A 25,003-nucleotide genomic window follows, 5' to 3' on the forward strand; every position below is an offset into this window, starting at 1 on the left:
AAAAATAAACTCATAATCGATTAAAGACCTAAATATAAGACCGGACACTATAAAACTCTTAGATGAAAACCTAGGAAAAACACTCTTTGACATAAATCACAGCAAGTTCTTTTATGACCCACCTCTTGACGTAATGAAAATAAAAACAAAAATAAACAAATGGGACTTAATGAAACTAAAAAGCTTTTACAAAGCAAAGGAAACCATAAACAAGATGAAAAGGCAGCACACAGAATGGGAGAAAATATTTTCAAATGAAGCAGAAGGTACCACACCTTGTGAAGCAATTATACTCCAATAAAAATTAAAAAATGAATAAATAAAAAGAGAAGATAAAATTACAGCTAAAAAAATTCTAAAAACTTACCATTGATGAAATACATATTAATTATTTTTTTTTGTGAAGATTAGAAAATAAGTTATTTTTGCTTTCTCAACTTTTTTATACATTTTCTCTTAATGTATCTGTTTTATTAATTATATAATCATATTAATACACATTAATTAATATACATTTAACATACATTTACAAAATCAAATAAATTACATTGAAAAATCATTTTTAAGTATTATTTTCATTATTAGTATTTCCTTTGAAATGATATTTTCAAAATAGATTGAGACTTACTTTGCCTACCTATGGATTCAATATTCATTATCAAAGCTTTCATATAACCATCTCTTACTTCTTACATTTTTGTTTGGATTTATCCATTTTTTAGTACTTATTTTTTTTCAGAAAGGATACATAATTACCATACCTTTCAATTCTTTGAATGTCTCAGTATTATTTGGCTTAACTACATACATACGAACTTTAAAGTTAGTAAAATTATAGAATTGTGATATTTCTCTCTCAAAGCTGTGTAGCCATTTCCACAGTAGTTTTGGCTAGTCAGTCTTTTATGGAAGAACACTAGCTCATGCCTTGTCTTTTCTATAGAAATGTCCCTGTTAATATTTTTTTCTTGTCAGGTTGCTTGTCAGCTTTTAAGTTTAACATTCTGAAATAGATATAGATGCAAATATGTAGATATATATTCATTTTACAATATAAGTAGGCTTTAAACATGGTGTATTCTTCTAGTCACCTTAATGTGCCTATTTCCCTCCCTGGGAACTAATCTGTGTACCTGGCAGTTTACCAAATTCTAAGAGTCATGCTTTACTGCACTGTAAGAGAAAAATCTTTAAATTTAGATAACTAAATATTTCTAAACAATGTAATTTTATTTGATATTTAGTAACTTTTAAAAACAATAGGATAGAGTAAGATATATGGTTTTAAAGATTGTTTTTTAAATGTCTTCTTATAGGTATGGTGGCCCTTTATACAACTGCCATATGTAGTCCCCATAAAACAATAGTGCTTAAGAAATTCTTATAATCTGTATTTATAGTTACATCTGAGCATATAAAGTCTGACTCCTTTCTTATGTTTTTAACTAAAAATTTGTATTATTTTCTTCCTTACAAGCAATTTAATGGAATATTTATAATATGTGTTAGAAATGAGGCAGTGTTTAGCATTACTTTTATTAGATTTATGATACTTGATCAAATGAACTAAATCTGTGAAGAGAGAGCTGACAGTAATAATGAAGAAACTGAATCTGAAATTGCACTCCTCCTTGGATGGTACTCAACCCAGCCACACCTCAGATCAGGACTTGAATCCACAATCCCTGACTTAGGAGGGGACTCAAACCCACTATCTTTTAATTAAAACCACTTACCTGGTGTCAGGACTTAATGAAGCTCAGGTTCTTTCCTTTCAACACAGAAAGAATTCAGCTTAAGGCAAAGTGATTGATAGGCAAAGAGTGAGTTTATTATCATAGGATGCTTGTGAGAGATACAACCTGGCAGGCAAGGGAGCACAGCCCCAAGAACAAAGGGGGCTACATTTTTATAATCAAAGAAAAAGTGGGGAGGGAAGAAGACCATCTTCTTCCTCATTTTTGGGTAGAAGTCATTATCAATCATTATCATTATCATTATGTCCTCCTTTGACCCTATATGGTCTAACCGGGACTGTCACTGCACTATTTAAGTCACATATATATTAGCAAAAGAGTGGTGACATATACTAAAATAGGGTGTTTCATCTCAGGTTTCAGTATAATGTCCCCTTTCCCTTAGTTTTTCTCCCCTTTCACGTATTTTCCTGTCTTGGCTACATGCAGAAATGCTCCTCTTCAAGGACCATTAATTCCCTGACTTCATGTAACAAGATTCAGACCCCATATCTATTGTCTTGTGTTTTAACTATCAGGACTTGTGGCTTGAGTGTGCCTGGCCCTTGAATGTACCTGGTCTGCCTTCAAGGTAGAGTAGATTATTGCAAGATTACTGGATTATTTTCTTGAATGACCATTAGTTTACAACAGTCTCCCAACTCCCATAAAATTCCCTTTTTGTCTTTAATTCCTTAGTGGCATGTTTAACTATTTAATTATCTTACTCTATCTTTATCAAACCCATGGTAGAATTGCTAGCTATTTTATTTGAATACAGAATGGGAAAATATTTACCTCAACTGGAAATTTTAGAGTTTACATCACTATGAATATAGCATACCTATTTTCTTTTACAAAATTCAGACTTGAAAAATATTTGATTGTTTTAGATCCTGTATTTAAAATAATAACTTTTGTATATACTTTAATTATTGACCAACAGCATTCCCTGTCTCCTTGATAAATCACTTCAGAACAAAAATCCAGGGCTTTTTCTGATTCAGAGTTTTACATTTAAAGCACAGTGATTGAAATTTTGTTTTAAAAGCCCTTATTTTTATTTTCAGTGCCACTGCCAATCTTTCAACAGTTCACTTGACCTGTCTTTTCAATGGGTAATAGTGGTGGAAGTAATGACTTTTCTTCTATGATAATGATCAAAAGACAACAAATAATTTTTGTAATGACAGTCTGCACTTAGTAAAGAAATGTTCTATAAAAGAGAGATTTATTATCATTATTCTATAATTTTCTTTGTGTAAGGCAGTTTAATCATGAGACCTTACTTTTTTTTTCTCTGTTACATTCTGAGAACTGCTGAATGACATTAAATACGTTTCTTAAACTCTCTATTTGTCAGACTGTGATGGGATCAAGGTATATTTCATGATAAAAAAATTTTTTTTGAGAGAATTACATGTTTTTATAATGGCTCTTTTCCCTTGTTCTCATTTCATTAGTTTTTCCTGGTAATTGATGAGCCTCCATTTTTCATTTAGATGAGAACTAGCTATGATTTCTTCAATTACTTTTCCTATATTTTCTCCTTCTGGACTTCTTACATTAAGTGCATTGATTATCTTGCATTTCCCCATAATACTCAATTTAATCTATTTTCTTATACTTCTGGAAGACTTCTCAATCCTTAAGTCTTTTTTTTTTTTTGCAGTAACTGCTCTACTTAATAAGCTACTCATTGCATGAAAGAGTTTAGTAGTCATTTTTTTAATCAAAGAAAACGTTGTGATCACAATTTTTTCCCATACCACAAATTATTGAATTGATTGTTGTTAATAATTTCTATGAACTATTAAGGATTTACTTGAATTAAATATTCTAAATTATGTTTTTCTCTTTTCTTGATTGTAACTGTGAATGGCTTTACATTTCTAATGCTGTTGCCTTCTTATGAACTTCTGATTCATTAAATATTTTTCTATGATTAATGCACTTGCAAATAAAAGCTTATATTTATAGGCAAATGACATGAGTTTGAGTAGAATGTAGAGGTCACAATTCAAATGTTTAGTTCATACAGATATTTGCCCTAAATAATAATGAAATGTCTTTATATAATATCAGTTTCCTTCTTTTCTTTCTTTTTGATCAGTATTTTTGGCTCTAAAAGATATCTTTTGGCAAAATCTTATTTGAATTGACACAAAGTTGAAGGATACACACACACATACACACACACAAACATATATATATTTATATAAACTCTACTTATGGATAGGAAAAAGAGTAGGATGAAGTAAGTTAAATCTAACATCATTAAAATACTCTAATCCCTTCTAATGATAAGAGCATTAAATATAAAATATTCCATTTCAAAAATACTTTCAGAGATGGTGTAAATGGTGAGAGAATGTACATATCATATACATTATAGTTTTCCACTTTATTAAATTGATTATATTATCATAAAGAAACAGTATAATATTAAATTAAAATGTAAAATGCAAATTAATTGCAGATATAAATTGATCTCAAATTTGGGTTGTAAATAATTTTATATCTAAATTTCAGTTCTTTGATGTGCTTTTGTATTATTTCAGGAAAATAATAAATTAAAATATATAGATGTTCAAATTTAAATCCTTATCTAATATATCTCAATCTCATAAATTCTAAAATCCCTCAACCTCCTTCCATTCCTCCTTCTTTTGCCCCTCCTTTCCTTATTCCTTTATTGGTAATTTTGGCTATAAAAGTAAATTGTTGGCAAAATTTTGTCATAACTGATATGTGAATGAAGGATGAAGGATATACTATGTATATATGTATATATATATATATATATATATATGTTGATTATCCAACTTGGAATGAATATTTGTATTATTTTTGCAAAATGATTAATGGGATTAACTGCAGGATGTTGTTCCTTAACATTTTTCATAGTATACAATATATGTACTGCTTACTATTTTATACAGTGAATTTAGCTTTTAAATGTCTATCTCCATTCAAGAAAGATCTTAAGTTATTATTAAACTATACTTTAATAATTGTGATAAAGACAATTACATGGTGTTAAGAAATTCTGTTAATATAATGGGCTTTAGGAATTCACAGACAATTTAGCTGAGGCCTGAAAGATGAATGGAATTAGATAGGCAAGTCTCTTGAGAGGAGTATGGGGTGGTTGTGTAAGAGATTAATTCTAGGAGTGAGAATAGCATGTGTAATGGCCCTGTAGCATAAGGGAACATAGTAAGTTCAAGGGTTACAAGAAATAAATATGACTATAGTGATTATCATGAAGGTGAGCAAGGAGTGATTCAAGGCTCCTAAAATAGTATAGTAGATTTACAATGTTGTGTTACTTTCTGATGTACAGTAAAGTGAATCAGTTATACATATACATATATCTACTCTTTTTAGGATTCTTTCCCCATATAGGTCATTACAGAGTATTGAATAGAGTTCCCTGTGCTATCAGTAGGTCCTTATTAGTTATCTATTTTATATACAGTAGTGTGTATATGTCAACCCCAAACTCCCAATTTATCCCTCTTCCCTTTCCCCCCAGTAACCATAAGATTGTTTTCTACATGTGACTCTATTTCTGTTTTGTAAATAAGATCACTTGTACCATTTTTTTAGATTTCACATATAAATGATATCATATGATATTTGTCCTTCTCTGTCTGATTTACTTCACTCAGTATAATAATCTCTAGGTCCATCCATGTTACCACAAATGGCATTATTTCATTCTTTTTTATGGCTGAGTAATATTCCATTGTATATATATATGTACATCTTCTTTACCCATTCCTCTGTCAATGAACATTTAGGTTGCTTCCATGTCCTGGCTATTGTAAGTAGTACTGCAGTGAACATTGGAGTGCATATATCTTTTCGAATTATGGTTTTCTCCAGGTATATGCCCAGGAGTGTAATTGCTGGATCATATGGTAGTTCTATTTTTGGTTTCTTAAGGAAGCTCCATACTGTTCTCCAGAGTGACTGTACCAATTGTCATCCCCACCAACAGTGTAGGAGGATTCCCTTTTTTCCACACCCACTCCAGCATTTATCTTTTGTAGATTCTTTGGTATTGGCCACTCTGACTGTTGTGAGGTGATAGCTCAATGCAGTTTGATTTACGTTTCTCTAATGATTAGTGATGTTGAGCATCTTTTCATGTGATTTTTGGCCATCTGTATGTCTTCTTTGGAGAAATATCTATTTAGATCTTCTGACCATTTTTTTCATTGGGTTGTATTTTTTTTGTTGTTATTGAGTTGCATGAGCTGTTTGTATATTTTGGAGTTTAATCCCTCATCAGTTGCTTCATTTGCAAATATTTTCTCCCATTCTGTGGGTTGTCTTTTCATTTGTTTAGGGTTTCCTTTGCTCTGCAAAAGCATTTAAGTTTAATTAGGTTCCCTTTGTTTAGTTTTGTTTTTATTTTTTTTTTCTCTAGGAGGTGGATCAAAAAAGATCTTGCTGCAGTTTATGTCAGAGACTGCTCTGCCTATGTTTTACTCTAAGATTTTATAGTATCTGGTCTTACATTTAGGTTGTTAATCGATTTTGAGTTTAATTTTGTGTATGGTGCTGGAGTGTTCTAATTTTATCCATTTCCATGTAGCTGTCCAGTATTCCCAGCACCACTTATTGAAGAGACTTTCTTTTCTCCATTGTATATTCTTGCCTCCTTTGTCATAGATTAGGTGACCATAGGTGTGTGGGTTTATTTCTGGGGTTTCTTTCCTGTTCCATTGATCTATATTTCTGTTTTTCTGCCAGTACCAAAATGTTTTGAATACTGTAGCTTTGTAGTATAGTTTGAAGTCAGGGAGACTGATTCCTCCAGCTCCGTTTTTGTTTTTCAGTATTGCTCTGGATATTCAGGGTCCTTTGTGTTTCCACAAAAATTGTAAAGTTTTTTTGTTCTAATTCTGTGAAAAATGGCTTTGGTAATTTGAGAGGGATTGCATTGAATCTGTAGATTGCTTTGGGCAGTATAATTATTTTGATAATATTGATTCTTCCAATCCAAAAACATGGTATATCTCTCTATCTGTTTCTGTCGTCTTTTATTTCTTTCATCAGTATCTTATAGTTTTCTGAGTACAGGTCTTTTGCCTCCTTAGGTTGGTTTATACCTAGGTATTTCATTCTGTTGGGTGTGAAGGTAAATAGGATTTTTTTCCTTAATTTCTCTTTCCAATCTTTTCTTTAGTGTATAGGAATGCAAGAGTTTTCTGTGCATTAATTTTGTATCCTGCAACTTTACCAAATTCATTGATGAACTCTTCTGGTTTTCTGGTAACATCTTTAGGATTTTCTATGTACAGTATTATGTTATCTGCAAACAGTGACTGTTTTACTTCTTTCTTTCCAATTTGGATTCCTTTTATTTCTTTTTCTTCTCTGATTGTCATAGATAAGACTTCCAAAACTAAGTTGAATAAAAGTGGCAAGAGTGGACATCCTGACCTCAGAGGAAATGCTTTCAGTTTTCACCCCTGAGAATGATGTTTGCTTCAGGTTTGTCAGATATGACCCTTATTATGTTGACGTATGTTTCCTCTATACCCACTTTCTGGAGAGTTTTTTTTCATATATGGGTGTTGAATTTTGTCAAAAGGTTTTCCTGCATCTATTGAGATGATCATATGGTTTTTATTCTTCAATTTGTTAATGTGCTGTATTACATTGATTGATTTGTATATATTGAAGAATCCTTCCATCCCTGGGATAAATTCCACTTGATCATGGTGTATGATCCTTTTAATGTGTTGTTGGATTGGGTTAGCTAGTATTTTGTTGTGGATTTTTGAGACTATGTTCATCAGTGATATTGGCCTGTAATTTCCTTTTTTAGTTGCATCTTTGTCTGGTTTTGCTATCAGGGTGATGGTTGCCTTGTAGAATGAGCATCAGAGTGTTCCCTCCTCTGCAATTTTTTGGAATATTTTGAGAAGGAAGATGTTAGCTCTTCTCTAAATATTTGATAGGATTCACCTGTGAAGCCATCTGGTCCTAGACTTTTGTTTGTTGGAAGTTTTTTAATCACAGTTTCAATTTCAGTAATTGTTATTGGTCTATTCATATTTTCTATTTCTTCCTGATTCAGTCTTGGAAGGTTGTACCATTCTATGAATTTGTCCATTTCTTCTAGGTTGTCCATTTTATTGGCATATAATTGTTTGTAGTAGTCTCTTATGATCCTTTGTATTTCTGTGGTGTAGTTTGTAACTTCTTTTTCTGTTCTAATTGTATTGATTTGAGACCTCTCCTTAGTTTTCTTAATGAGACTGGCTGAAGGTGTTTTTCAATTTTATTTATCTTTTCAAAGAAACAGTTTTTAGTTTTATTGATTTTTCTATTTTTACTTCATCTCTCTTTCATTTACTTTGGCTTTGATATTTATGATTTCTATCCTTCTACTAAATTTGGGTTTTGTTTTCCTTTCTCTAGTTGCTTTAAGTGTAAGGTTAGGTTGTTTACTGAGATTTTTCTTGTTTCCTAAGGCAAGATTGTATTGCTATAAACTTCCTTCTTAGAACTGCTTTTGCTGCATCTTATAGGTTTTGGATCTTTGTGTTTTCATTGTCATTTCTGTTTAGGTATATTTTGATTTCCTCTTTGATTTCTTCAGTGATACATTGGTTGTCTAGTAACATTGTTTAGTCTTCATGTGTTTGTGTTTTTTGCAGTTTTTTTCTAATCTCATAATGTTGTGCTCAGAAAAGATGCTTGATATAATTTCAATATCCTTAAATTTACTGAGGCTTGATTTGTGGCCCAATATGTGATCTCTCCTGCAGAATGTTTCATGTGAACTTGAGAAGAAAGTTTATTCCACTTCCTTTGGGTGGAATGTAGTATGAATATCAATTAAGTCCATCTGATCTAATGTGTCATTTAAGGCCTGTGTTTCCTTATTAATTTTCTGTCTGGATGATCTGTCAATTGGTGTAAGGGAGGGGGTTAACTTCTGCAAATATTATTCTGTTACTGTCAATTTCCCCCTTTTTGGCTGTTAGCATTTGTCTTATATATTGTAGTACTCCTGTATTGGTTGCATATATATTTACAATCATTATATCCTCTTCTTGGATTGATCCCTTGATTAGTATGTTGTGTCCTTCCTTGTCTCTTGTACGTGTCTTTATTTTAAAGTCTATTTTTTTCTCATATGAGTATTGCTACTCCACCTTTTTGATTTTCCATTTGTATGGAATGACTTTTTCCATCCCCTCATATTAAGTTTGTATGTGTCCCTAGATCTGGGTGTGTCTCTTGTAGACAGTATATATACAGGTCTTTTTTTTTTTTTTTTTTTTGTATCCATTCAGCCAGTTTATGTCTTTTGACTGGAGCATTTAATCCATTTACATTTAAAGTAATTACTGATATGTATGTTCCTACTGACATTTTCTTAATTGTTTAGGATTTGTTTTTTTAGGTCTTTTTTCTTCCCTTCCTCTTCTGTTCTCTTCTCTTGTGTTTTGGTGACTATCTTTGGTATTGTGTTTGGGTTGCTTTTTCTTTTTTGTTTGTATAACTATTGTAGTTTTTGGTTTGCTGTTCCAATTAGGTTTTGATGTGGCAACCTATATATGTACAAGGTTGCTTTAAGTTACTGGTCTCTTTCCCACCTAGAGAAGTTCATTTAGCTTTTGTTGTAGAGCTGGTTTGGTAGTGTGGAATTCTCTTAGCTTTTATTTGTTTGTAAAGCTTTTGATTTCTCTGTCATATCTGAATGAGAGCTTTGCCAGTTAGAGTATTCTTGGTTGTAGGTTTTCCATTTCATTACTTTAAATATATTGTGCCACTCCCTTCTGGTCGGCGGAGTTTCTGCTAAAGAATCAGCTGATAATCTTATGGGGATTCACTTGTATATTTTTTGTTATTTTTCTCTTATTGCTTTTATTGGTTTGGCCAAAAAGTTCATTTGGGTATTTCTGTAAGATGTTATGGAAAAATCTGAACGAAATTTTTGGCCAACACAATAATAATTTATTTTCTTATAATTTTTTTAGTTTGATTAATATGTGTCTTGTCATGTTCCTCCTAGGGTTTATCCTGTATGAGACTCTCTGTGCTTCCTGGACTTGAGTGAGTGTTTCCTTTCTGATGTTAGGAAAGTTTACAGCTGTAATCTCTTCACATATTTTCTCAGTGCCTTCTTTTTCTCCTCTCCTTCTGGGACCCCTATATTGCGAATATTGGTGCCTTTAATGTCCAAATGTCTCCGAGACTGTCCTAATTTTTTCATTCTTTTTCTTTATTCTGTTCTGCTGCAGTGATTTCCACCAATTTGTCTTCCAGATCCCTTATTTGTTCTTCTGCCTCAGTTATTCTGCTATTGATTCCTTCTAGTGTATTTTTCATTTCAGTTACTGTATTGTTCATCTCTGTTTGTTCTTTAAATCTTCTAGCTCCCTGTTAAACATTTCTTATATCCTCTCAATCTGTGCCTCCATTCTTTTTCCGTGATTTTGGATCACCTTTACTGTCATTACTCTGAATTCTTTTTCAGGTAGATTGCCTATCTCCTCTTCATTTAGTTGTTCTTGTGGGGTTTTAACCTTGTTCCTTCATTTGCAATGTATTACTCTGTTGTCTCATTTTGTCTACCTTTCTGTGTTTGTGGTCTCCTTTCCATAGCCTGTAGGACTGTAGTTCCTCTTGCTTCTGGTGTCTGCCCCGTGGTGGGCGAAGTTGGCCCAGGGGCTTGTTTACTGGTGGGAGGGAATAGTGCCTGCCCTCTGGTGGGTGAATCTGTGTCTTGTCCCTCTGATGGGTAGGGCTGTGTCAAGCAGTGTGGTGTGAGGTAACTGTGAGCTCAGTACAACTTTAACCAGCCTATCCAGTGATGGGTGGGGCTGTGTTCCTGTCTTACTCATTGTTTGGCCTGAGGTATTCCAGCTCTAGAGCTTGTAGGCTGTTGGGAGTGGCTGGCTTTTGGTGCCAAACTGGGGTCCTCCAGGAGAGCTCATGCCATTTAATATTCTCTTGGGCCTCCACCATCAGTGCCCTTGCCCCCATAGTGAGCTACAGCCATCCCCCACCTCCTCAGGAGCACTTCCCAGACCCCTAGTTAGATCTAGCCCTAGTTCCTATGGAGGTATTGCTTTGTGCTGTATCAGCACACGTGAGGACTTGTGTGCACCCTCCGAGAGTGGAGTCTCTGTTTCTCCCAGCCGTGTGGAGATCCTGCACTCAGGACCCACTGGCTTTCAAAGTCACATGCTCTGGGGGTTTTTCGTCCAGGTGCCTGACCCTCAGACTGTTTTGGAGGGCTATTTTTATGTGGGAAAGTCCCTGTATAGTCTTTGTGTTTTTAATATTTTTTGGTGTGAGGGCTGTTTTTAGTATGGATGTCTGCCACCTCTTTCCTCAGTGTACATTGTCTGTTATCCCCTTGATAGGAGGTGTGACTCATGTGATGTGAGCCTGCATTGGATATTAAGTGGGACCTCCCCTTTGCTCTGTGGTTGTTACTGTCCTATCATGGGCAGGGTCTGTCCCCTAGTTGTTGAAGTAGAGGTCTCAGGTCTGTTTCTGAGCTGTGTGAGGTGTGAGGTAGATGGTATTGGAGTACACCTAGTGGGAGAGAAGCCACTCAGTTTTCCTCCTCTAGAGCTATTCATCTGTGAGTGTACTCTGTTGGATCACTTTTCATCCATTGTGCTGGCTCACAATTTACACTGCTGTTGGAATTGCTCTCAGTCCCACCCTAACTGTGGGTATGCCAGCAATTGGCCTTGGTGTCTCTTAGGCATTATTTTCAACAGGCCATCAGCACAGATCCACTGAAATCAGGTCCCAGGACTGCAGTCATCATGGACCTGGACCTGCTGTAGGAGCTATGGAGGCAGCTCAGATTCTGGTCTGGTCCAATCCCCTCATGTACATGCTCACAAAGCCCACAGCTGCTAAAGCTACACCCGTCTCAGCAATGGGAGTATTCTTCCATTCAGATGTTCACAGGTGCTGAGTTTACAAAGCTGGCAGTGGGGGGGCATAAATCCATGGTTCCTGCAGCTGCGAGGAGAGATTTCAGCTCTTCTTCCTTAGTTGCTGGCCCTGGGGCTCAGCTGTGGTTTCAGCCCCACCTCTGTGAGTCTTCCTCCCACCAGTGCCTGCTCCTGAGGCTGCCCCACAGCACACTTGCCCATCCAGGTGGGTGGGGGTGAAGGTGGTGATGGTGAAGAGCATGAGCCTGCTGGTGCCAGCAGGGCTTATAAGGTTTTAAAAAAAGTTAAACCTTGAAAGTAAAAAGAGAAGAAACAATGATATAAAGTGAAAATTAGGAACATACTGTATCACGTCCTCAAGGAAAAAATATATTTTCAAGAAAGGAACCATGAGAATTATGTTTCTGTAAATCAAAAAACTTATGAATTGAAAAACATATTTTGCACTTATGAAATGAAAGTCATTGACAGAAAAGACACTTCAAATAATTAACAATTATACAACATCAACAATGACTGACCAGGTGCTTTGTTGCAAAGCTAAAGAAGGTCCCTGAGGACCCCTTTCATGACAGGAATTTTTAGTTACAAGTTCTTGGAGAGTTTGGCAAAAGGGTACATAAGGTGAAGCTGTTGCTGATGAGTAAGTGGGGTAGAAGACTGGATGGGAACATGTCTCAGAGCACATGTCTCAGAGTTGTTATTTTAACAACTGCTATGGACATAGTAGTATTTTATTCCTAAATACAAGTCTTGGTGATTGTTGACTTTAGAAACATCTTATTCAAAAAATTGATGCACCAGAGGTCATGGTGGGCCAAAAAGTGAGTGAAAATAAGAAAATAAAGTTATAATATTGATAAAGTTTTTTTATGTATCGTGGCTAAAAGAGACAGGTGTGTAACTGGATGGAGATAATCACTGGAATGAAGTTGTTTTGTTTGAATAAGAATGTTTTAAAACCAGTGTAACTGGCCATGTTGAAACGTAGAGGAAAAACAAGCAAAAGATTACATAATCCATATCTTAAATGATGGAGAAATGATTACTCTTAGCTAGAAAGAGGATGATTCTTTTATTTTAAGAGGTGATAAGGAGAAAAAGTGGAGGATAGATGTGAAACGAAAACAAAATGACCATTGTGAAGAGTAACCATAAGTTGGCCAGGAAACCCACTGGACTGCCAGGTTTAGGAATTTTGACCATGAATTTGAAGCTGAACCAGTCCATTATGCTTATGAATTTCTGTAGAAACTTGCATCTCTGCATTGTAAATTTTTTAAACTTTATAATTTCCTAATGCCTCCACATTCCCACAAACACTTTGAGCACCCTGCTTAGACAAATAGATGCACAGTGAGATAAGACTGATTCCTGCCACAGGTTCCCCTTCTTGCCTTCCCCTTACTATGACAATGGATATAAGTTAAAATAAATGACATAAAATACTAGTGTTCTATATCCATGAGATGAAATGTTCAAAATAAATAGGTAGAGTATATGGAAATTTAAGAACAAGTATTAAGATTTAAAAATTAAAATCCTAAAAATAAAAAAAAGAATAATTTTCAAGTTTCTCCAAAGCTAGACATTTTTTAGAATATTAAAAATGATACAAGGGATGAGAAGCATTTACTACTGGAACAAGAAAGGAAGCTACTCTTGAGAATATAATATTATGAGGGGAGAACCAAAATTTTAGCAGCAGAAAATGTATGAGAAATTCTGAGATCTACAACCTCCATATTTCACTTTCTTAATTCTGATGCCACCCCATCATCATTTTTGGATTAGTATTTGTACCTTTTATTTACACTATTCTTATTGTACCCCAACTGGGCTTGATAACCTGTCACAGGGCTGCATTCTATATGACAGATTTAGAATTCCAATGGGGTTCTGCTATTACCAATTGCTACTTTAAGAATGAAAGAGGAAGGAACTAGGGGACCTAAAATTAAAGTTTAGCCAAAACACGGAGATATAACAGATATCACATATGAAAAAAGGGTGTTAGATCATAGGCAGACTTCAGAAATGTTTTGCTTGTTTTTGTTCTGTTTTGTTTTGTAATGTGTTATATGACTATAGAATCCACTAGCAACACTGAGGATATAATAAGGTCAGGTTGTTGGAAGATAAGTGTGTTTGAAGGGAATTTCTTTGCAGAAAGTTGTTATTGTACTGTGGATTACACTGTTCCCAACGGGAAAGTATATCTATGTAGGATGGGGTTCCAGTCTCCCACCACCTGAAGTACCCACTGAGGGTACTTCAAGTGGAAAATCCAGTGATAGTAAAATGAGTTTACTGAAAGTGAAAGAAGTGGTAAACTTTAATGTTATTCCTGTCTGGCAAGACTGGAATAACATCTCATCTAGAGGATGAGAATTGAACAATCTATTTGGCAATGAGGAAGAGGAACAACTGGCTACTATGTTACAATTAAGTTGCGCTCCTAGCAACAAAGTGTGTGGTTACATTGAATTGTGAACAAAAGGACTGGAGAGAGGGACAAATAGGCCTTATTAGAGGAGAATCTAGATGTGTACTGATAGGCAGAGTATGGAGTGAGCCACCAATACAATGAAGTATGTTAACTCAGGTGAAGGGAATTATGGAAGGGTAACTGTAGGAGGGTAACAATGTTTCCAAAGAATCCAAGAAAGCATTCTATTAACAATCTTCTATTTTTTAAAAAATTTTATTGGAGTATAGTTGATTTACAATGTTGTGTTAGTTTCAGGTGTACAGCAAAGTGATTCAGTTATACATATACATATATCCACTCATTTTAAGATTCTTTCCCATATAGGTCATTACAGAGTACTGAGTAGAGTTCTCTGTCCTATACAGTAGGTCCTTATTAGCTATCTATTTTATATTTAGTAGTGTGTATATGTCAATCCCATTCTCCCAATTTATCCCTCCTCCCTTACAACCTGGTAAGTGTAAGTTTGTTTTCTACATCTGTAACTCTATTTCTGTTTTGTAGATAAGTTCATTTGTACCCATTTTTTAGATTCCAAATATAAGCAATATCACGTGATATTTGTCTTTCTCTGTCTGACTTACTTCATTCAGTATGAAAATCTCTAGGTCCATCCATTTTGCTGCAAATGGAATTATTTTGTTCTTTTTTATGCCATTTTTGTTCCATTGTATATATGTACCACATCTTCTTTATCCATTCCTACATCGATGGATATTTATGTTGCTTCCATGTCTTGGCTATTGTAAATAGTGCTGCAATGAACATTTGGGGGCATTTATCTTTTTGAACTATGGTTTTCTCTGGATGTATATCCAGGAGTGGGATTGCTGGACCATATAGAATACTAAAACTAATTAAGCATATAAAAAATGAATAAAAATGAATAAATAAAAATTAAAAATGAAACTAAAAAAGACTTAGGCATCTGGTATATCTATACCATTGGATAATACTACTTAACAATACAAAGGCTCAAACTACTGATACATGCAAAAACTTGGATCAATCTGCAGGGAATCGTACTGAGTAAAAAATGCCAGCCTCAAAAGTTTCATAGTGAATGTATTCTATTTATACAATATTCTTGAAATGACAAATTTTTTTAAATTTAGAAATTTTAGAACAGATTAGAGGTTGCCAGGGGTTAAGAATGGGGAGTGATGTGGGAGAGAAGTATTTGTTATAACAGGCAACACAAAGTATCCTCATGATGTTGGAACTGTTCAGCATCTGGACTGTCGTGGGAGATAAGCAAATTAACACAGGTGATAACATTGTATAGATCTTAATATAATTAATGCAAATTTTCTTATATTAATATGATATATGTATGCATCTTATACAGCTTAATACAATAGAACTTAGTACACACATGCACCCACACACAAATGAGTACAAGTAAAACTGGGAAAAGCTGGATAATGTCAGTGGATTGCACAAATGTCAATGTCCTGGTTGTGATATTGTACTCTATTTTGTAAGATGCTACCATTGGGGGAAACTGGGTAAATAATATATGGAGTCTCTGTATTATTTCTTACAACTGCCTGTGAATCTACAATTATCTCAATAAAAATTTCAATTAAAATAAAGAGAGAAGGCAATAAAAGAATTTCACCATATATCATCAATAAATCTTTGAAACAACAAAACAACAAGAAAAATCTTCTTCACCCAGAGAATATGAAGAAGCCAATTTACAAGAGCATGAATGAAAGAAATGTATTGCTTTACATCTCTCCCCTTTCCTCATTTCAGCCTGAGAAGGGGCAGATAGAGTCTTGCCATTTGGGAAAGAGGGAAGCAAAAACAGACAAAGCAAATGCCATTAATACCCTCGGCACTGCCAAAAACATTACTATAAACTGACAAAGGTAAACAGGCTACAATTATCATTAACTATTCACAGCACTCAAGAAACGCTAGAATAACTAAGAGCATCACAAAATACATTTCTGATTATCTCAATCTCCTCAAGAAGAATAATCCTCCTGGCTTCTACTTTATCATCCAGACTCTTTTCACCTATGGCTCTTTACAGTTTATCATCTGACTCCATCTCTGTACTTTTATGATCCCCCAAATATTCCAACTTGTAATTCATGATCAGAATAACTTACAACATCTTTACCCCCATGTCTGAAAGTTTGCTTTCCTTTTACTACAGTGTTTATTATGGCATTCTCAAGAAAATAATTACTTTTTCACCTATACCCCAAATATGACTAAGATCTAAGACTTAGTCTAGAATTAGAGCAGTTGCTCTACTCATTCCAGATGACGTCTTCCTTCCCATTCCTAAAAATCATCTACTTTTATGATGCAGTTGTCAACCAGGTCATTCTCTTTTATAAAGGGATGATTATTAGTACCAAATCATTGTCTTTCACTCCTTTACTTCTCTTACCATCTTTTTTACACAGTCTATCATCAGCCTCACCCCTAAGTTTCCTGAGTTACTCATTTTCAATGATCTGCCCTTTTCTTTAGCCACACATCCTCTTGACCTAAGCATTTCAAATGTGGGATCATCTCTAAAATCTCATTACCCTTCCTTTAGTAACTCCATTACATTAATATGTCATTCTATTGTAGCTTTGAACCCATCCATCTACCATTTTTTCACAGTCCATTGCCCTTGTTCATTTCCTTTCTTCCTTATCATCATCTTCCTATACAAAACCCTCTAAAATTCATTTTTTCTTTTTTAATTAAGAAGTTGAGGATGATTTTTATTGAGGTAACATTGTTTAATAAAGTTATATAAGTTTCATGCATACAACATTATATTTCTACTTCTGTATACTCTACAGCATGCTCACCACCAAAAGTTTAGTTTCCATCCGTCACCACACAGTTGATCTCCTTACCCATTTTAGCTTCCCACACCAACACACCTTCCCCTCTGGTATCTACTACTCCTTTCTCTGTATCTATATATTTGTTTGGCTTGGTTTGTTCATTTATTTTGTTTTTTGTTCCTTTGGTGCAGCTACTGTGGAGGACAGTATGAAGATTTCTTTAAAAAATTAAGAATAGAATTACCATATCCAGCTATCCCACTTCTGGGTATTTATTCAAAGAATATGAAAACACTAATTTGAAGAGATATATACATCTCTATGTTCACTGAGACATTATCTACAATAGCCAATATATGAAAACAACCTACATGCCCATCAAGGATAAGTGATAAAGAAGATGCAGTATATATACATATATATAGTGGAATACTACTCAGCCATAAAAAAGATGAAATCTTGCTATTTGCAACATTGTGGATGGACCTCAAGGGCAGTATGCTAAGTCAGATGGAGAAAGACAAATGCTATGTGATTTCATTCATATATGAAATATAAAATTATTTTTTCTAAACTCATATCCACAGCTTTCCTTCCTCTTAAAATGGCATTGTCTAAATCCTAATTAAGGCGAATCCCTTGCATTCCCTCTGTAATTAAGACACCTCTCTACAGCACAATTTATTTTTTTCTTACTACTTTCTCATTTCAATCAGTTAATAATGACTGTAATATTTATAATCTTAAAGAAAAAATCTTCAACCTAGATTCTCTATCAGTTGACCTCTTGTTATGTCCTATTTCACAGTAAAGATTACTCAAATTTTCAAATGTTTTTGCTATCTCCACTTCTTTATCTCCCACTTTATTTTAAAATCACTTCAGTCTAATCAGTCTAGATTTTTACCCACTAAGTCTTTGGGTTCCTCTTTTCAAGATGACCAATAAACTTTCCAGCTGCCAAATCTAATCGCTAATTTTCATTTTAGTTGCCTCTGAGTAACATTTGAAAAAGATGGTCATTCTCTTTATTTGAAACATGTGAAACAGAGATAAAGAAAAAAACAAAAGAACCAGAATAATGGTAAGTTTATTTTAAGATATTTTGAGTTTAGTTTAAAAATATATGTGTATAAATACTTATCTCTGTATGATAGGCTTTATTCTAGAGCCCTTCTTACATGTTTCTGAAGGTGTACCCTTGATCCCTTGGAGACCTCAAGTAAATGATGAGCATATCATCAAGGTGTGCACATTTTCTGTGCCTCTGTATCACCCAAGAGCAGTCATACAGCAGAAAATACTGGACTGGTAATGTGGTTTTAGCGCTGTGCAACACATATGATAGTGCCATAAGATATAAGACAGTCTGTAGAATCAGAAGGGAGGATGGCAAAGGAGAGAGGTCTGAGAACCAGCAGGATGTGAAAGGGGTACATTGTAGAAAAATCAACTTTAGGCTGTAAGAAATGCTTAAAATATTCGATGTTCACAATTACAGAAAATCAGTAAATTATAAAAACAGAAACACTCAACACATTTCTACTGTATCATAATTGAGTTTGCAGTAAAAATTAAGTTATATGCTCTGAAAAAGTATGTTAACCACATGCAAATTATTATTTTTACCTTAAGACGCTATTCGAAATGACCAGATATCATGTTTATTTACAAATTTATGTAGGTATCACTGTGTAAGAGTTATGGAGCACATCTAAAAATAACTTCTGCTTCTACCACCAAATTGACCTTAAATTGAGGAGAAAAGCAGATTCCACAGCTTGTTTCTTATTATTTCTATAATGATAGGACTGTAATAGCAGTCTAATGATAGTAGTCCCAGTGACTCCATTCAGGGAAAGAAGTGAGAACTGCACATTTATTTTAGCAAATAAGCATGTGGTTAAGTATAGCTCTTTCCTTTACTCCGCCTTTCTCTTGTTTCTTTGGAAGCTGAATCCACATAGTTCATTAAAATAGCAGCTTTTCTAAGAGTTACAATGTTTCTTAAAAAAATAATATGGGTATAAAAACTCGTCTACAACCTAGGGAGAAAAAGCTTCTATTTCATTGTAAGGACCCAGTAACTATTTTGTGCCTAAACAAATGGACAACTGACCACAAAGTATTACCAGTATTGATGCTGGTCTAGCTTTCAGATAACTTTGTACTATCCACAGTAGTTGCTTCCATATAAGACTTAACTGCTTGCACTACATATGTCCTGTATTTCTTTGTGCCATTCCTTGGAATTATAAAAGATTTTTTATTTTTAAATGCAATCACAGAATGGGTATTCATGTCATATAAATGTGGTTAAAGAAGTACAAGGTGCCTCAAAGATCCTGTGATGACAGAGCAAAATATAGGTTAAGGGATCCCCTAAAAGCTTAGTAAGATGATGTGAGAGCAAAGGAGCAGCTGACACCTTAGATTTGGCAAACTTAAGGACTTTGCTAGAGTATGACAAGAAACGAATACTTTCCAAAAATAAAAATCACAAGGATTCTAAACAGATGTGATAAAAGAGATGGATAATAGCTGAATGTGACACTATCCATACGATCAGTCCATATAAGGAGCTGAGTAGTTGTAAACACTCATTTCACCTCCAATAGCAAAAAGCATTAAAAGAATCCCTTTAACACGCTGCACTAGATACTTGCTACAGAGGGGTTTTGATCATTCTGAGGCACCCAGTCAGATCTTTCATGTTGCAGAAAGAATAATAGTGGTCCTATGGAAATGGGTCCTTGACGAGGTCATGTTGGATTTACTCCACTCCACAATTAATACTGAATACAGAAAAGAAGGGAGTCGAGTCAATGTTGCATAACTTTTTATTGCAACACCCAAATAAATGAACTTCCACTTCATGGGTCTACATTCAAGAATACTTTATTTGACTGAACTATCACCAAACTGGAGGGAAATTAGGAGTCTTCAACATTATGAACCTAACATGGAAACACACATTGTATGTACACTTTAGCCCAACATTGTTCTGTTGTTTTTGAAAATTTATAATTATATCCTAAGAATTCCAAAACTTACTAAATCAGATGGTAGCTTTATATGCATATTTTTGGAGATTTCCTTGACTATGTATGACAGGAAAAATAACTATAGAAATAGACAAAGTGACACATAAGCTAAAATATAAGTACATTTATGGAAAAATTGGGTCACGTCCCTCTCATAGATGTAAGACATCTCACAATCCCTTCCCAGTTCAGCCAACTAACATCATCTTAACCAACCAATTTCACAATATCAGTTACAACAGTCAGATAAAAATAATTCTTAGATATGGCACTAGCCATAACTGGCAGTAGGGGAAAGTTGCTATAAGTGACTAAAGAAGTATTCTTGTGCTTTGGGAACTTCAAAGGCAATTTGGTAATTTTAATCACCTCTGATACATAAAATGCAATGTGTTGTCCTTGCTGACCCTAAGAATCTATGGAATACAGCAGTGGGTCATCAGAATTTTCATATCTTTCAAAATATTTAAGGCTATCCTGCATACAGCAGCCAGGATACTACTGTACCTGTTCTCTATCAGGTTCAACATCTACAATACTTTGAGATTAAGGAAGAACAACGTTAAATACAAACTGTGTGACAATTTGGGGGAAGACAAAGGATTAAAAAGCTAATAGAATTCAATAATATGCAAAGATACACATATACTTATGTGTACATGAGAATAACAAGAATATACATAATGGTTAAACAAAGCATTGCTTACAGAATATTAAGTTACCTCAGCAACATAAGTGAATTAAATAAAAAAAAAAAATAGGAGAAAGCTTCAGACTGATGGGCAAAATCCTTTGGGTCAACCTTATTCCTATGACTACATCTTATATACCTTATACAATAAACCTTGTTCCTGTCTTGTTTCAATAACCCATGTTTGCTATCACATTAACATGTTCATTTCAATAGCAAGTTTCTGTCTTAATACTTCATAATAATCAAAGATTCAACTGCTAATTAAAGGATGCACATTTGTTTAATATCAAAAGCTAAAAATCACAGTGTCATATTTTGTTCCTTTCCCTTTATTACTCATATATTCATTACTTCATCTAATTTTGTGAAGATTAACAGAAAATAAGTTGCTAATAGAAATTACACTTATCCTAAATAGGCTCTCACTCAGACACAGATTTAGTTGAATTGTACATAATCTCTATTTCTAAGGTTTACATAGCACCATAAAACATCCCCCTGTTGCTTTCTTTAAATTCTTGTTCACAATTTGCTTTGTAATCAAAGTTGTTATTCTCAATATTGAATCTACTCGTACCTTACTATGGTAGGCTGAATAATACCCCACTCCACAGGACCCCCACAAATGCCTATGTCCTTTTCCCCAGTAGCTGTGAATATATATCGTACAAGACAAAATGAACTGTGCAGGTGTGATTATGTTAAGGATCTTGAAATGGGGAGATAATCTGGAATATTATGTAGACTCAAAGTAATCAAAAGTGCCCTTATAAGAGAGAATCAGAGGAAGCTCCCACTATGAACAAGAAGATATAATTATGGAACCAAATGTGGAATGATGTGTTTTGAAGACAGGGGAAGAATACATGAGCCAAGAAATGTAGGTGACCTCTTGAAGCTGAAAAAGGCAAGAAAATAGATTCCTTTCTGAAGCCTCCTAGAAGAATGCAAACTTGTCAAAACCATAATTTAAACTCATGAATCCTAGAAATGAAGGATAATAAGTGCATGTTGTTTTAAATTAATAATTTCGCTATATTTTGTTATAGTGTCAACAGGAAACTAATACAGATTTTAATACCTGGAATTGGGGTGCTGCTGTAACAACTAGTGAAAAATGTAGAAGTGGCTTTAGTGCTATAAATTTGTAGCGTCCCATAGCTCTTGTACTTTAACCTTTATACTAGAGTTAAGTGGTTGACACAATACCATATCACAGTATTAGAGTATTCTGAACTTGATCTTCCACTTACCTTTACCAGTGTATTGTATATTTTCATATGTTTTCATGTTACTAATTATCATTCCTTTTATGTTACTAATTAGCATCTTTTTGTAAAAGCCTTTGGTATGTTTTGTTTCCATTTCCCCTTCTTTCAAGATATTTTTTGATTTACCTTTTGATTTTTTATTTGGCCCATTGGTTGTTCAGGAGTGTGTTTAATTTCCACATATTTATGAAATTTTCAACTTTCCTCCTGTTATGATTTCTAGTTTCATTTAACTGTGGTTAAGAAATATACTTAGTATGATTTTAATCATCTTAAATATGCTAAGTCTCTTTTTGTGACATATCATGTGATCTATCCTGGAGAATGCTCTGTGTGTGCTTCAGAAGAATATATTCTATTGCTGTTGGATGCAGTGCTCTGTGTGTGTCTATCAGGTATATCAGGTCTCTAGTATGGTTGAAGTCCAATGTTTCCTTACTGATTTTCTGAGTCAATGATCTGTCCATTATCGAAAGTGGGTTATTCAAGTTCTCTACTATTATTGTATTACTGTCTGTTTCTATCTTCAGTTAGTACTTGCTTAATGTATTTAATTGCTTTAAAGTTGGATGCATATATATTTATTTGTTTGTTTTTGATGAATTGCCCCTTTATCATAGTATAATTACCCTCTGTCTCTAGTTACCATTTTTGGCTTAAAGTCTATTTTTGTCTGATTAAGCTGCACATGTTCTCTTTTGGTTTCCACTTTCATGGAATATCTTTTTCCATCTTTTCACTTTGAGTCTTTGTGTGTCATTAAAGCTGAGATGAGTCTCTTGTAGGCAGTATATACTTGGATGTTGTTTTCTGTCCATCAGCTACTCTATGCCTTTTGATTGGATAATTCAATCCACTTACCTTTAGGGTAATTATCAATAGGTAAGAACTTACTAATGCCATCTTATTGTTTTCTGGCTGTTTTTTAGTTCCCTTTTCTTTTCTTCCTCTCTGCTGCCTTCCTTTGGAATTGATATGTTTCCATAGTATGCTCTGATACCTATCTCTCTATCTTTTACAAATCTACTGTTTTTGCTTTGTGGTTGCCATTAGGCTGACATTAAACATCTTATAATAGTTTATCTTATACTGATAACAACTTAACTTTGACTGCATACAAAAACTCTACCTTTTTCTCCCCCTCCAATTTTATGTTTTTTGAGGTCACAATTTATATATTTTTATATTGTGTTTCCATTAGCAAATTATTATAGCTACATTTATTTTCAATACTCTTGTTCTTTAACCTTTATACTAGAGTTGTGGTTAACTCACTACCATATAACAGAGTATTCTGAACTTGACTTTTTATTTACCTTTACCAGTGTGTTGTAGATTTTAATATATTTTCATGTTACTAATTAGCATCATTTTATTTCAGCTTGAAAAATTCTTTCAGTATTTTTTTGTAACACAGGTCTAGTGGTGAAGAACTCCCTCAACTTTTGTTTGTGTGGAAAAACCTTTATTTCTCCTTCGTTTCTGAAGGATAACTTTACCTGATAGTGTATTCTTAGTTGGAAGTTTTTCTTTCAGTATACTGAATATATCTTTCAACCGTCTCTTAGACCATAAGGTTTCTTGCTCAGAAAACTGCTGATAACCTAATGAAGATTCCCTTGTAGGTTACAAGCTTCTTTGCTTTTGCTGCTCTTAAGATTCTTTCTTTGTCATTGATTTTGGACAGCTTTATCATGATGTGTCTTGGGATGACTTTCTTTAGGATTAGTCTGTTTGGTGACCTATGAGCTTCATGGACTTGTATATCCAAATCTCTCCCTAGATATGGGAAGTTATCAGTCACTTTTCCCTATCTTTATGAACTGAGTTTCTATAGGAGAAGACCCTTACCAATCATCCAGAGAGATTCTTGGGGTCTCTGATGCTTTCCTGGAGGGATGTGACTTCTCTGGGCTTATGCATGTAATTTCTCAAATAGAGAAGTTTGCTGTTATTATTATTATTTTTAATCTCTTGCTTCCTCTGATAGTTGTCTGCTGCACTGTCAGTTCTCTATTTTATAACGGAGTAGCAAGTCTCCCAGCTCTTCCTTATTGTCAGTGGTTCCCCTTCAGTACCCCAACTCAAGCAAAACAGAGACCCATCCCTCAACAGCCTTCCAAAAAGCCAGAATTCTGGACACATGTTCCACTCTTCTCTCTCATTCTTGAAGGAGAAGATTCAGGTGCTCTCCTTCTCACAATCCCAAGCCATGCTGGCCATAGCAAGCCATCTACTCTTTTTCTTTGTTCTCGGCAGCCTCTAGGTCGCCAAACTATGCCAGTAACATCAATTCTCCAAGTGAAGTGAGACACAGAACACTGTTCTTCAGGAAGACCTCTGAAAAGTCAGAATATTGGAGACACACTCCATTCTTCCTTTTCCCCCAGAGGGAAACTCGCATGCCTGGATATTCTCACCCAGTGCTAAGCTGTGTTGGCTTGTGGAAGGAGCTATCATAGGTAAAGTGAAATTACTTTCCTTACCCATTTCAATGTGACCCTACCTATGTTTCCAAGAATCCTCCCATGGAACCCTTAGTTCAGTCCTCTGGGTCAGAGGCTCAAACTCCTGCCTTGTTCTTCATTTTCATGAAAGTAGCATGTGATTCCAGCTGAATAGTTTTATCAACCTATTTCCTGCCTATAGATTTTTAGTAATCCAACATCCTTCTTTAATTTTGTTCTCTATTTTTCCCTTTCATTTGAAGCTGTCAATATTTCTGCTGACATAACATCCTCATTGTGGAGTTTCTATGTACATCCCAGGGATTTACCTCCATTAGCTAAGAGGTTTCTCCACGGTTTTTCCTAGACTACCTCATCTCTACTTTTGCTTTCTGGTGAGATGGTTGAGGGGAATCCATGAGTCACATGCTTAATATCCTTTGTGTGACTGAATATTGTGACCTTTTTTCCCTTCCTAGACACTAGCCAAAGGTAGTCCAGTCACACCCTTGTCATATGATCCAGCAATCCCACTTATAGGGAATTTATCCAGAAGAATTGAATCA

General features: G+C 34.5%; 1 long non-coding RNA gene across 1 annotated transcript in view; it reads left to right on the forward strand.

The window, feature by feature from the left end:
• The window catches only part of LOC309611959, a 50,487-nt gene that overhangs the window by 10,537 nt on the left and 14,947 nt on the right, over positions 1-25,003 (forward strand). Inside the window, exon 2 of the long non-coding RNA XR_014234858.1 lies at positions 17,971-18,065. This is a non-coding gene — a long non-coding RNA (uncharacterized lncRNA). The remainder of the gene's footprint in view (positions 1-17,970; positions 18,066-25,003) is intronic.

This window comes from Balaenoptera borealis, assembly GCF_965194805.1.
Source record: "Balaenoptera borealis genome assembly, chromosome: 15".
NCBI classification, from domain to species: domain Eukaryota; kingdom Metazoa; phylum Chordata; class Mammalia; order Artiodactyla; family Balaenopteridae; genus Balaenoptera; species Balaenoptera borealis.